Source organism: Saccopteryx leptura, chromosome 4 (assembly GCF_036850995.1).
Source record: "Saccopteryx leptura isolate mSacLep1 chromosome 4, mSacLep1_pri_phased_curated, whole genome shotgun sequence".
NCBI classification, from domain to species: domain Eukaryota; kingdom Metazoa; phylum Chordata; class Mammalia; order Chiroptera; family Emballonuridae; genus Saccopteryx; species Saccopteryx leptura.
In genome coordinates this window covers 121457585-121470794 of record NC_089506.1, presented here as the reverse complement: position 1 = coordinate 121470794, position 13210 = coordinate 121457585, and the positions used below count along the sequence as shown (strand labels likewise).

General features: G+C 47.5%; 1 protein-coding gene, 2 long non-coding RNA genes and 2 other non-coding genes across 7 annotated transcripts in view; 1 reads left to right on the top strand and 4 right to left on the bottom strand.

The window, feature by feature from the left end:
- The window catches only part of MFSD11 (major facilitator superfamily domain containing 11), a 253051-nt gene that overhangs the window by 213108 nt on the left and 26733 nt on the right, over nt 1-13210 (bottom strand). The gene's annotated exons all lie outside the window — the stretch shown is intronic.
- LOC136403035 (uncharacterized) lies at nt 7-7012 on the bottom strand. Of its 3 annotated transcripts, XR_010751071.1 has the most exons (6): nt 6922-7006; nt 6314-6452; nt 6129-6204; nt 2098-2170; nt 1871-1941; nt 7-504 (listed from the first exon to the last, which is right to left on the bottom strand). It is a non-coding gene; the product is annotated as an uncharacterized lncRNA (long non-coding RNA). The 3 variants fall into 3 exon arrangements; XR_010751069.1 differs by lacking the exon at nt 6314-6452 and having other exon boundaries at nt 6922-7012; XR_010751070.1 differs by lacking the exon at nt 6314-6452 and having other exon boundaries at nt 6949-7007.
- LOC136404679 (small nucleolar RNA R38) lies at nt 2283-2366 on the bottom strand. The gene has a single exon (XR_010751392.1). It is a non-coding gene; the product is annotated as a small nucleolar RNA R38 (small nucleolar RNA).
- Nucleotides 5752-5831, bottom strand: LOC136404678 (small nucleolar RNA R38). Its single transcript, XR_010751391.1, has one exon. It is a non-coding gene; the product is annotated as a small nucleolar RNA R38 (small nucleolar RNA).
- On the top strand, nt 7134-12730 carry LOC136403058 (uncharacterized). Its single transcript, XR_010751084.1, has 3 exons — nt 7134-7192; nt 8020-8052; nt 11580-12730. It is a non-coding gene; the product is annotated as an uncharacterized lncRNA (long non-coding RNA).

The following is a 13210-nucleotide window of genomic DNA, read 5'->3' as shown; positions in this document are numbered from 1 at the left end:
ATCTGGCTACTTTTTTTTTTTGTATTTTTCTGAAGCTGGAAACGGGGAGAGACAGTCAGACAGACTCCCGCATGCGCCCGGCACGCCCACCAGGGGCGAAGCTCTGCCCCTCCAGGGCGTCGCTCTGCCGCGACCAGAGCCACTCTAGCGCCTGGGGCAGAGGCCAAGGAGCCATCCCCAGCGCCCGGGCCATCTTTGTTCCAATGGAGCCTTGGCTGCGGGAGGGGAAGAGAGAGTCAGAGAGGAAGGAGAGGGGGAGGGGTGGAGAAGCAAATGGGCGCTTCTCCTATGTGCCCTGGCCGGGAATCGAACCCGGGTCCCCCGCACGCCAGGCCGACGCTCTACCGCTGAGCCAACCGGCCAGGGCTATTTGGCTACTTTTGAAGATGAAGTCCACAGAACTCTGAAATGATTCTCCTTTGGGAGTGGGGGATTATTTTTATAGGCATTAGCAATTAGCAGCTGAGGCTGTGCTGATCCCATATGGCACCACTGGGAGATCACCTGTAAAACCAAAGGACAATCGTTTGACCTAACAGCAAACAAAAACTGATCGCTAAAGAGAGTTAACTAATTTAGAGAAAAGGCAATCAAGGGCACTAATTTGAACCCAACATGCTATGTGCCTGGTGAGAGCATGAGGGGCGCAATTAGAGGCCCACACAAGCTAGTAAGGCTCCCACCTGGCCCAGCAGCATGTTTGGGGTGAGGGGGCACTATTTGGGAACTAGCCAGTGAAGACCCACCACAAAGCACTGGAGACAGTTATATTCACCCTGTGGATTTCCCACTTGCTAACATGCCATTTTGGATTGCTGGGCTCTCAGCTGCTGGGGCCAATTTTCAGGTTCATTGAATCTCACCCTAAACATAGCTTCCTTGGTGACCAAAACAAACATGTGACCCTAAATATACAGAGCCCATAACACACCTCCATATTTCAATAGAGAAGGCAATCTGTGCCCACTTCAAGCGTGGCATTTAAATGGGAACAAAGCCACATACCCGCCCTGTCCAGAGCCACTTTGCTACCTTCTTGCCCACATGCCAAGCAACTCAGCCCTCTGCTGCCCAAGGAGCAGCCCCACACCAGCCATGACACTGAGACAAGATCTGAGCACCTTAGGAGAGCTCCCTGGTGTGAACAAAGCACCTGGAAACCAAACAGCTCTGCTAGTGCCACGGGACACTTTTATTCCTGAAGGTCAGGCTATAAGGCAAAGGCAAGAGGCTAGATGCCCTTAAGTATTCTCACAGCTACAGCTGGCGTACATTTTACATTCTCGTCTGTTTCAAAGAGCACATTTTTCTTGAAATATGTGACAAGTACTCTTTCATTCCACTTAATAAGAGTCTAACCAGGGGTCCCCAAACTTTTTACACAGGGAGCCAGTTCACTGTCCCTCAGACCGTTGGAAGGCTGCCACATACAGTGCTCCTCTCACTGACCACCAATGAAAGAGGTGCCCCTTCCGGAAGTGCGGCGGGGGCCGGATAAACGGCCTCAGGAGGCCGCATGCAGGCCGCAGTTTGGGGACGCCTGGAACCAAATCCAGGCCACTCACCCAATTCTGCTACTTCTTATAGCCTGTACCCTCAGAGACATTAATCAAGGGGCCTCAAGTGTGAGAGGGCAGCCACACCACTGATTGGTATTAGCCAGGCTTCTCGGCAAGGTAGCCACAATTCCCTCTGGAATCTATTCAGTTTGATCCCTTACAAAGCTGAACTTTCAAGAGCGCAGGGCCCAAACTCTTAAGCCTTAGAAGAGTGTTCTCCCTCAGTCCAGTTTTCAGATAGGGATAACTAACCATCATAGTAGGCTTGTGGGGCTTCTTAGGAACATGTAAGATGGAAGAAGAAAACTTACAAACAATAGGAGAGGAATTGTTTCACTTTCTTCAGGAAAAGCAGTTTGGTTCTGTCTCACATCACAGACATCTAACAAAGAAAACAAACCTATGTTAAAGTGTCCTTGCCACTTAACATAACCACAAGTCTAGGACAGGGAAGCAAAACAAACACCCCACCCAAGCCTTTTGGAAAGTTTTGTTACATATGTGAGGAAAATCCCACTTTGGGGTCAGGGCTACTTACTGCGGTTTACTGCTAGTTAGTGCCTTCTTCTGAGGGTTCACTTCAGCCTCAGAAACCAAGGCTGTGACTGTCCCTGGCAAGGAGAAATTGCAGAAGAAAAACCTATTCAAGATATATGCAAGTATTTCTCAAGTAACTAGAGCTTTCAAATTAGGCCTAAATTTTCCAAAAGCAAACTTGGGAAACCGAGTCTCAGACATCCAACTTCCACACCAAAAGGCCTTTCTTTGCCTTCAGACAGGGATAACTTTGTATCATCATGGACTCAGCTCCCAATGATCTGCCAGCCCATAGCACCGACGCCCACAGCACATGCAAACTACCTTTTTTTTTTTTTGTGACAAGACACAGAGAAAAGGACAGACAGGAACAGATGGACAGGAAGGGAGAGAGATGAGAAGCATCAATTCTTTGTTGCGGCTCCTTAGTTGTTCAATGATTGCTTTCTCTTATGTGCCTTGACCCGGGGGCTACAGCAGAGCAAGTGACCCCTTGTTCAAGCCAGCGACCTTTGTGTGCATGTCCATGATCCCACGTTCAAACTGGATGAGCCTGTGCTCAAACCAGCAACCTCAGGGTTTCAAACCTGGGTCCTCTGCGTCCTAGTCTGATGCTCTATCCACTGCACCACTGCCTGGTCAAAAACAAACTACTTTTTTCTTACCCAATTCTGCTTTACTTCCCTCGTGAGAACTCTCACTTGGTCTACTTCTTTAGAATATCCTTTTCTTCAAAAGCAAAAACTGGCCTGACCAGGCGGTGGTGCAGTGGATCGAGTGTCGGACTGGGATGCAGAAGACCCAGGTTCAAAACCCCAAGGTCGCCAGCTTGAGCGCGGGCTCATCTGGTTTGAGCAGAAGCCCACCAACTTGGACCCAAGGTCGCTGGCTCCAGCAAGGGGTTACTCAGTCTGCTGAAGACCCGTGGTCAAGGCACATATGAGAAAGTGATCAATGAACAACTAAGGTGTTGCAACACGCAATGAAAAACTAATGATTGATGCTTCTCATCTCTCTCTGTTCCTGTCTGTCTGTCCCTGTCTATCCATCTCTCTGACTCACTCTCTGTCTCTGTAAAAAATAAATAAATAAATAAAAATTAAAAAAAAAAAAAAAAAAAAGCAAAAACTGGCCCTGGCCGGTTGGCTCAGTGGTAGAGCGTCAGCCTGGCGTGCAGGAGTCCCGGGTTTGATTCCCGGCCAGGGCACACAGGAGAAGCACCCATCTGCTTCTCCACCCCTCCCCCTCTCCTTCCTCTCTTCCCCTCCCGCAGCCAAGGCTCCATTGGAGCAAGGATGGCTCCATGGCCTCTGCCTCAGGCGCTGGAATGGCTCTGGATGCAACAGAAGCGACGCCCAGGATGGGCAGAGCATTGCTCCCTGGTGGGCATGCCGGGTGGATCCCGGTCGGGCACATGCGGGAGTCTGTCTGACTGCCTCCCTGTTTCCAACTTCAGAAAAATACAAAAAAAAAAAAAAACTGACCATATCTAGTGCTAGATGTACCCAGTGTCCCAGACCCAACACAATGACGGTCCTGGGTGTCTCTCAGCACAAAGTGCCTAGAGCTGAATATGAGGTAATATTCCAGTGTCTTTCCGATATCTGTAAGTAAAATGCATATTACTCCTTTCAGCAAGCCTATTGAAGGCCAGCTGCAGAGAGAGGACCTGATGTTAAGAGGCAGTGACATGATACAAGGTCCTTTCTTTCACTTACTTACCTCTGTGTACAAAACGGTCCTGCAAAGCAATCATGTGGCTTTCATTTTTTTAAGACAGAGGATTATGGATCTGCCCTGAGAGCTACTTAAAAATATCCAGCACTATAATCTTGCTATAAAAAAAAAAATCTGAGCTAAAAGTAGAACTGATCATCTAATAGTTCCCCCATGCCTGTTCCCAAAGTGTCACACCCGGTTCCTGGGCCCCACTCATCCATGGCTGAAGGTTGGGTCCAGGAATGTGTATATTTTGCCATTTTGTAAGCAGTTCTGCCGTATAGCCAAGTCTGAAAAGCACTAACCCCGTTTTACAAATGAATAAAGAAGGTTCTGTCGTGGTTATCTGTTAACAGGCTGAGACAAGAGTCCAGTATAGGGTTTCAACCTCAGCTTTCCTCACATTTTGGGTGGATAATTCTTTTGTCGTGGGAACTGTCTTCTGCACTGTAGGACACTGAGCAGCCTCCACTAGATCCCAGGAACATCCTCTGCCCCCAGCTGAGAACTACTGACCTAATCTAATTCAACAACTGTCCTAACAAATACTGTTTGTCACAATGCTTGACAAGAAGCCTAACAAAGAGAGTTCCTTACAGCCCTGGCTGGTTGGCTCAGAGGTAGCACTTTGGCCCAATGTGTAGGAGTCCTGGGTTCGATTCCAGGGCAGGGCACACAGCAGAAGCAACTATCTGCTTCTCCACTACTCCCTCCCCCTCTTCTCCCACAGCCAAGGCTTGAATAAGCAAGGTGACCCAGGGGCTGAGGATGGCTCCATGGCCTCGCCTCAGGCACTGATTTAGCTCAGTTACCAACAAATGGAGCAGTGGCCCCAGATGGGCAGAACATCAGCCCCAGAGGGGGTTGCCGGATGGGGGCGCATGCAGGAGTCTGTCTCTCCGCTTCCCTGCCTCTCACTTGATAAAAAAACAAAAAAACCTCAGTTTATTACTACTTCCCTTATCTAGGCAGTAACAATCCCGAAAAACCCACATATCTCCAAAATTTAGCATACCTCTAGTTAGAGATCATGACCTATGCAAGTCTGTGAGAGAGCTAAAAATCTCCTTACCAGTTATAGAAATTTCATCACAAGATCCTTACATTCAGGATCTTAAGATAACGGTTTTCACGTGACTTTTTTCAATGCCCAGTCAACACTTTTATTTTAAAAGAGAAATAGGAGCCCTGGCCAGTTGGCTCAGTGGTAGAGAGTCAGCCTGGCATGCAGGAGTCCCGGGTTCGATTCCCGACCCGGGCACACAGGAGAAGCGCCCATCTGCTTCTCTACCCCTCCTCCTCTCCTTCCTTTCTGTCTCTCTCTTCCCCTCCCGCAGACAAGGCTCCATTGGAGCAAAGTTGGCCCAGGTGCTGAGAATGGCTCCATGGCCTCTGTCTCAGGAACTAGAATGGCTCTGGTTGCAACAGAGCATCACCCCCTGGTGGGTATGCCGGGTGGATCCCAATCGGGCGCATGCAGGAGTCTGTCTGACTGCCTCCCTGTTTCCAACTTCAGAAAAATAAAAAAAATAAAAAATAGGAATAATATACTTTTCATTCTAATAGAAACAATCTTAGGACATTCTCAAGATTGGTATTTAAAAAACTGACCTCACCTGACCAGGCGGTGGCGCAGTGGATAGAGCATCGGACTGGGATGCGACCCAGGTTCAAGACCCCAAGATCGCCAGCTTGAGTGCAGGCTCATCTGGTTTGAGCAAAGTTCACCAGCTTGGACCCAAGGTCGCTGGCTCGAGCAAGAGGTTACTCGGTCTGCTGAAGGCCCGCAGTCAAGGCACATATGAGAAAGCAATCAATGAACAATGAAGGTGTCAAAACGAAAAACTGATAATTGATGCTTCTCATCTCTCTCCATTCCTGTCTGTCTGTCCCTATCTATCCCTCTCTCTTGACTCTGTCTCTGTAAAAAAAAAAAGTGAGCTGTTCAGCAAGTCAGGACTCTTCACACAAGCTGTCTCTTCAGACAGGGATAACTTTAAATCATCCTCAGCTCAACCTGTAAACATTTCTAAATCCCACCAACCAAAATGCCTGTTCTAAGGCTCCGTATTACAGCTGTATACAGTGGTATCCATTTTAGTTTCCAACAGTGACACCTAGTGGCTCCCGAATTATGCTGGAACAGACCCTTCTCATTTCCGGATTCTAGATTCAGGCCAGCATTTGTTCACAGAATCGACTTTAACTTCAGAACAAAGTCTTAGGCTGCTGTATGTGACAGTCCTTCGCACCATCTTGGCTTTCTCATTTTGGGTGCCCACCCAGATCCTGCTTTCACCCACCCATTCTTACTCATTTCAGGACTCCGTATTTTTTTAAGCTTCAACCTGCAGATCTGCTTTGATTGCTGCAGATGCCAAAGAGAGGCCTGTGAGGAAGGAGAAAATGAGCATGAAAGGTTTGTTGTAAAAATGCGGCTTTCAAAAGTCTAGTCCCATTGATTACTATCTGTATAATAAAAACCTAGTGAGCCTGACCTGTGGTGGCGCAGTGGATAAAGCGTCGACCTGGAACGCTGAGGTTGCCGGTTCAAAACCCTGGGCTTGCCCGGTCAAAGCACATGTGGGAGTTGATGCTTCCTGCTCCTCCCCCCTTCTCTCTCTCTGTCTCTCTTCTCTAAAAAAAAAATGAATAAATAAATTTAAAAAAAAAACCACCTTAAAAAAACCCAAAAAACCTAGTGGGGCTGTTCTCAAGGCACTCCAAGTATTCGAACGTTAACATCTCGATGTGAATTAAGAACTGCCACTAAATAGCCCGCCTCCGGGACGGACCCGGGAGAAACTGAAGGCCGCTGGGGCCGCAAGCTTAGCCCACACAGGTGGCAGTGCGGCACAAGGGGCTGTGCAGGTCGGAAAGAGATACCCTTCGACGCCAAAGGTGGACTTGAACTCTGTCCCTTCTATCATAAAAATTCAAGTCGTTTGGAAAGCGTTTTCTCATCCAATATTTTGGCTAAGCCTCCCAACCACCCTACAAGGAGTGTGACCGGTTTATCGTCAGCATTTCTCCTCTGAAAAAAGAGAGGCCAAATCTGCTAGAGCCCAAAGGAGACCCCGTCTTCCCATCTCCGCAGCTTACTTACCATTGCCAAAGGCATGAGGCTACACGCCGCGCAGGACCGGCACAGACACCACTGTGACCTACAGCCACGCGGCCCGCTTCAGAGAGAAGGCGGGGCCGCGCCTGCGCGCAAGTCTTCTCGGCAGTCTCGCTGGAACACTCGCGATGTTGAGAGAAGTCTGATGGGAAATGTAATCTAAGTAGCAGCAGCAGGCTGTAGCCACATTTTCGGCGCGGCTCAGGAACCGCGGGATAAGATGGTGGACACCACCAGGAGCAGTAGAGGGCCAGAGGTGGGAGGCCTGATCTGTGAAGATTCACAGCCATTAGGAAATGAAGATGCACGGTTGCTTTAGTCACCGAGTGCACAAATTGTCCCTGGCCGAGACTGGGGGCCAGGGGGCGGGAGGCGGCGCATAAAGTTGGACGGGGCCTCACGGGGGGTACCCATGAAGAAACTGATGCTCGGCCGGATTTCGTCTAAATTGCTCTGTGGATTTCGTTTGGGGCGGGGAGGGATTACCAGCAGTGGTTGGTTGCTTTAGTGAAGGGGAGGGAGATTCCGGAGAGTTGCTCGACGTCTCGCTCAGCCGCTCTTAAAGTTGGGGCGAGAGCCGCGAGACTGGGCGGCAGAGGGTCCCTGAGAGCGGGCGGGGGTGGGGGGCGCTCTAAATTCCCGCAACCCTGGCGCCAGCCTCGCGCAGCAGGTCCCCGCAGCCCGTGTGTGACTTTCATGCTGAGAGTGAACAATAATTACACTATGAAAAAGAATCGAGAGTCATGTGACACCCCCTAGTACTTATAAACGTCATTTTTCAGGCAACCACCTGCCTTCACTTTTGAAACAACCACAGGGCAAAGCAACACCCAGAATTTACACCTATCTGGAAATGAGTTTGAATTTCTGCATTCCTCCCTCTCTCCCCATTCTCGGCAGCTCTTTGGCAACGCCCTCCGTGGTATTTAGTCTGGGTCGTGCTGTATACAGTAGTACGTTGCAGATGCTCATTTTCAAGTTACCACATTTGTTTGTGTTTGACTCCCTTAATTGGATTGTGAGCATTTCAAGGCAGGAGAAGTCTTTTAATTATTATGATTTTTCTTTTTTATTTCCTCACAGGTCCTACTTGATATTCTGCTGCTTTGGCTCACGGTGAGTACTCCACAAATAATCATTAACTCTGCAATAACTTCTGTCTTGTGACATTGGACCTTAAGAGTCTCCTCCATCTTACTCTTGAAGACCTCATTTTGTATCATAAGATGAGAAAGAGTGGGTTCTGTTCCTGAAAACTAAGCCCCTTGCATGTCCGACTTAAAGAGGGAATCTAAGCGTGCGGTTTGCCAAAGCCTCGGTGAAACTACAGAAGTAGGCATGTAACCCGCTGCAAGCAAAGCACTGTGGTAGCTAGTAGCCATAGCACTTACTAGGCGCCATTGATTATTGACCGCTTTGTACGTTCGCTTACATATGACACACTGTCACCATCCCACTTTACAGATAAGGGAATAAAGTCGAGGTTTGACCTCAGCCTGCAAAGTCTGCCTTTTTACCACGAGGTTGTATATGTATAAATTGATCTTCTATATAAGGGATTTAGTTTGGGGGAAGTGGAGAAGGGAGGGAAGGAGGTTTTTGTGTGTTTGCCACTGAGGTTGAAATCAGAAATGAGGCTGAGGGTGGGGGGGATGGTGGGCAGCTCTTTCTGTGTTTTGAGTCCCTTTATGGCGGGAAGAGTGAGGTTAGGAGGCTGCTGGAGCTGATTAGTGAGCACCTGCAGGGCTCTGGGCTCCAGCAGGGCTGTCTTGGGTCCCAGATTGGTTGCCAGTGTGCAGTGAGGACCATTCTTCACAGCTCGAGAAGGATCCACTGTGTAGCTTTCATACCTGACAGGGCACTGAGTGGGAGAACAGCAGGCTCGCGGCCCATGGGGGTATCACAGGCTGCTGGGCAGTGGCTAAGAGGCCGGAGCAAAATGCAATGTGCCTAGGAACCTGTCAGGTATAGTACATAGGCCAGCCAGAAATAACTGGGGGAGGCTTCAGAGAATGCACCAGAATTCCTGGATGAGCAATCAAAGGGCTCAGAGCTGTTGAGACTGAGTGTGTTAATGTTGCTGTGATCTCATTTACATTCAGTTGCTGGTGAGGTCTAGGACATTTGAGTTTTACATCTCGTGGAATTGTTATTACACAGCAACTATTCCACTTAGTATACATCTATATTTATTGACACGGAAAAAGCCACACAACTTAGGGGTAAGCGGCAGAAGTAGATCACAGGGCAGGAGTCCTCAGACACCCAGCTCTGAATGCAAAGGAGAACTCTAGTCAGCTGGCCTGCTGTCTTCCAGTGGTCAGCTCATTGAGTTACCTTCATTGACAGGATTTAAGACATGGTACCTGAAACCCACAGCCGTAGAAAGCAGAGTCTTTGGCATATTGAGGTTAATTTCTTAATCTGGAAAGGAATCTTTAATGTTATTAAAAAGAACATGAAAGAGCGTAGGTTCACACCAAGCAGTTGGCTGCTTACATTGAGGACAGTCACACTCGTGACATCTGTGTGACAGTCACTGTTAGGTGACAGTCCCACAGCTATTCCTCCATCTCACAAACTGAACAGACTGCTCCTGGGCAGCCAGTTGCTTCAGGGATGGCAAGCTCCTCCCCAGCCAGAAAGGATGAAGCTTGATTAGTCTGCACCAAACCCTAGCAAAAATGTATTCCCTTTGTCAGTAATTGTTTTGGGAAAATGTCCGTGATGCAGGTCTGCCAAGTTTGGGGAAGTGGTTTTATTTGGAAGGTTTGAGTTTTGGGGGTTTTTTTAAGATTTTTATTTTAACGGGGTGACATTGATAAATCAGGGTACATATGTTCAGAGTAAACATCTCCAGATTATTTTGATATTTGATTATGTTGCATACCCCTCACCCAAAGTCAAATTGTCTTCCGTCACCTATCTGGTTTTCTTTGTGCCCCTCCCCTCTCCCCACCCCCTCTCCTTCCTCCCCCCCCCCCCCCCCCAGTTACCGTCACATTCTTGTCATATCTCTGAGTCTCATTTTTATGTCCCATCTATGTATGGAATCATAGTTCTTAGTTTTTTCTGATTTAGTTATTTCACTCCATATAATGTTATCAAGGTCCATCCATGTTATTGTAAATGATCTGATGTCATCATTTCTTATGGCTGAGTAGTATTCCATAGTATATATGGGGTTTTTTGAGATTTTATTTATTCACTTTATTTTTATTAATTTTAATGCAGTGACATTGATAAATCAGGGTACATATGTTCAGAGAAAACATCTCCAGATTATTTTGATATTTATTCACTTTTGAGTGAATTGAGAGAGAGAAGGGGGGAGGAGCAGGAAGCATCAACTCCCATATGTGCTTTGACCAGGCAAGCCCAGGGTTTTGAACTAGCAGCCTCAGTGTTCCAGGTCAACACTTTATCCACTGTGCCACCACAGGTCAGGCCTGTTTTTTTTTTTTAATTGACCACATGCTTTTATTTATTTATTTATTTATTTATTTATTTATTTTACAGGGACAGAGTCAGAGAGAGGGATAGATAGGGACAGACAGGAACGGAGAGAGATGAGAAGAATCAATCATTAGTTTTTTGTTGCGACACCTTAGTTGTTCATTGATTGCTTTCTCATATGTGCCTTGACCGTGGGGCTACAGCAGACCGAGTAACCTCTTGCTCAAGCCAGCGACCTTGGGTCCAAGCTGGTGAGCTTTGCTCAAACCAGATGAGCCCGCGCTCAAGCTGGCAATCTCAGGTTCTCGAACCTGGGTCCTCTGCATCCTAGTCCTATGCTCTATCCACTGCGCCACCACCTAGTCAGGCTGTTTTTTTTTTAAAAAAACAGCATCCCCTCTTCCAGTAATGGGATTCAGATAATTTAAAAACTGGTTCTCTGCCCTAATGACCGTTTTAAATATAAAAAAATGATATACCAAAAGGTAGTTTATTATTTCATGCATTTAATACTTAAATAAGAACAATAAAAGAGGCACACAAACTAGATTATGTTATGAGTTTTAAAATATTAATGAAAAAGTATTAAATAATATGTAACAAAAAAAGTAAAACTATTATTTAAGATATTTCCATATTGCTTCTTTTTTCTTTTTTTTTTTTTGTATTTTTCTGAAGCTGGAAACGGGGAGAGACAGTCAGACAGACTCCCGCATGGCCGGACCGGGATCCACCCGGCATGCCCACCAGGGGGCGATGCTCTGCCCCTCCGGGGCGTCGCTCTGCTGCGACCAGAGCCACTCTAGCGCCTGGGGCAGAGGCCAAGGAGCCATCCCCAGCGCCCGGGCCATCTTTGCTCCAATGGAGCCTTGGCTGCGGGAGGGGAAGAGAGAGACAGGTGGAGAAGCAAATGGGCGCTTCTCCTATGTGCCCTTGCCGGGAATCGAACCCGGGTCCCCTGCACGCCAGGCCGACGCTCTACCACTGAGCCCACCGGCCAGGGTTCCATATTGCTTCTTGATTGGCGTCCTCACTTGCAATTTTCTTTGCTTTTATTTGAGCATCATCAGCTGTGTGATTTATCCTTAAGCATCTTTTCACTGTAGGAATAGGATCCCATTCCTTTAGAAGTAGGCCAGTTAGGCTAACAGTCATTGTGTTTGATGTGTTTGATATATTACAAACAGGCGACTTCTCTTCTCTGAAAATATTGTGTCATCTTTGAAAAACCCACCTTAGAGAGAACCATGATTACAACTGCCATTTTAACTATTGGTTCTGCCGAATCGGTGCATACCAGCTGAATCACACCACTGCCATCTTCTGGCTTTGGGACCTGAGGAAGTTGTTATGCTTAAGCCCCCAGCAGCCATCTTGCATTCATGAGGATTGCTTCAAAGCAAGAGCTGAGAGCTGAAGGTTTGTGATGACAGAGTGAGAAGAGGGAACTTGAGTCCTTTATGATGCTTTGAAACGGCTGAAATAACCAGTCTGGAAGCCCCCTACCTTCAGGTTGTTTTGATTCAGAGACACATTTTCACATTTTAGCAGTCAAGGCACATTAAGTGTTTGCTGCCAGCCAGGCATTCTCAAAGCACCTTTTCTTTGAAACCTCTTTATTGAGATCTGGTTGACATACAAAAAGCTGTACATGTTTAATGCCTAAAACTTGATGGCTCTAAGCACCTTTATGTGGGATCTCATTTGACTCTCACAACCGCCCTGTTATTTCCCTCTCATTTTGCAGCCAAGGATTCCAGAGTGTGAAGGGGAAAGTCATTAGTAAGTGAAAGCATCGAGATCCCACCTCAAAGCCTATGGTTTTAACCACTTGGCTGGGTTTCCTGAAAAAAATGCACTGTGACAGTGGAATATGTTTTTGCTAATAGGTTTTTCTAAAAACAGGTGAATTTGAAGACTATGTCATATTCTGTTGACCTCTTCTGCTATTTTCTGGACATGTCTCTTCATTTCCAGAAACCTCTGGCTTCTCAAAGCTGTTGCATGGCTCTTGCCCTTGTGGTCAGTACCGTTGGTCTTGTGGTCCTTCCCCTCAGCCTCTTCTCTACTTAGCAAATCCCAGCTCACACTTCCATACCTCCTCTGCGAAGTCTCAACTGAGACAGCCCCAAGTTCCTTGCTCAGTGTCCTGTGGCAGGCTGGCCCAGCACACGCTCTGCACCATGCTGACCTAGAGTCAAAGCCCAGCCCTGGCCTGACCAGGTGGTGGCGCAGTGGATAGAGCGTCGGACTGGGATGTGGAAGGACCCAGGTTCGAGACCCCAAGATCGCCAGCTTGAGTGCGGGCTCATCTGGCTTGAGCAAAGAGCTCACCAGCTTGGACCCAAGGTTGCTGGCTCCAGCAGGGGGTTACTCGGTCTGCTGAAGGCCCACGGTCAAGGCACATGTGAGAAAACAATCAATGAACAACTAAGAAGTTGCAACTCGCAACGAGAAACTGATGATTGATGCTTCTCATCTCTCTTTGTTCCTGTCTGTCTGTCCCTGTCTATCTCTGCCTCTGTAAAAAAAAACAAAAAAACCCAGCCCTGGTGATTGTAGCTGAGTGAACCTGGGCAGAGGACTGTCCCTCTCTCTAAACCTCACTTTCTTATCTGTAACATGAGGATGATCATCTGAACGTCTCAGGACTCTTAGGATCGTGCCTGCAAAGCACCTAGAACAGGCCTGCCACAAAGGCAGCACACCATAAAGAGAACTCTTGTTATTTGAACACACTTCTTCTAATACTCGCTCTTTTATCATTATTTGTTTTCACGTCTGGCTTTTCCATTCGACCATAAGCAAGACAAGGATC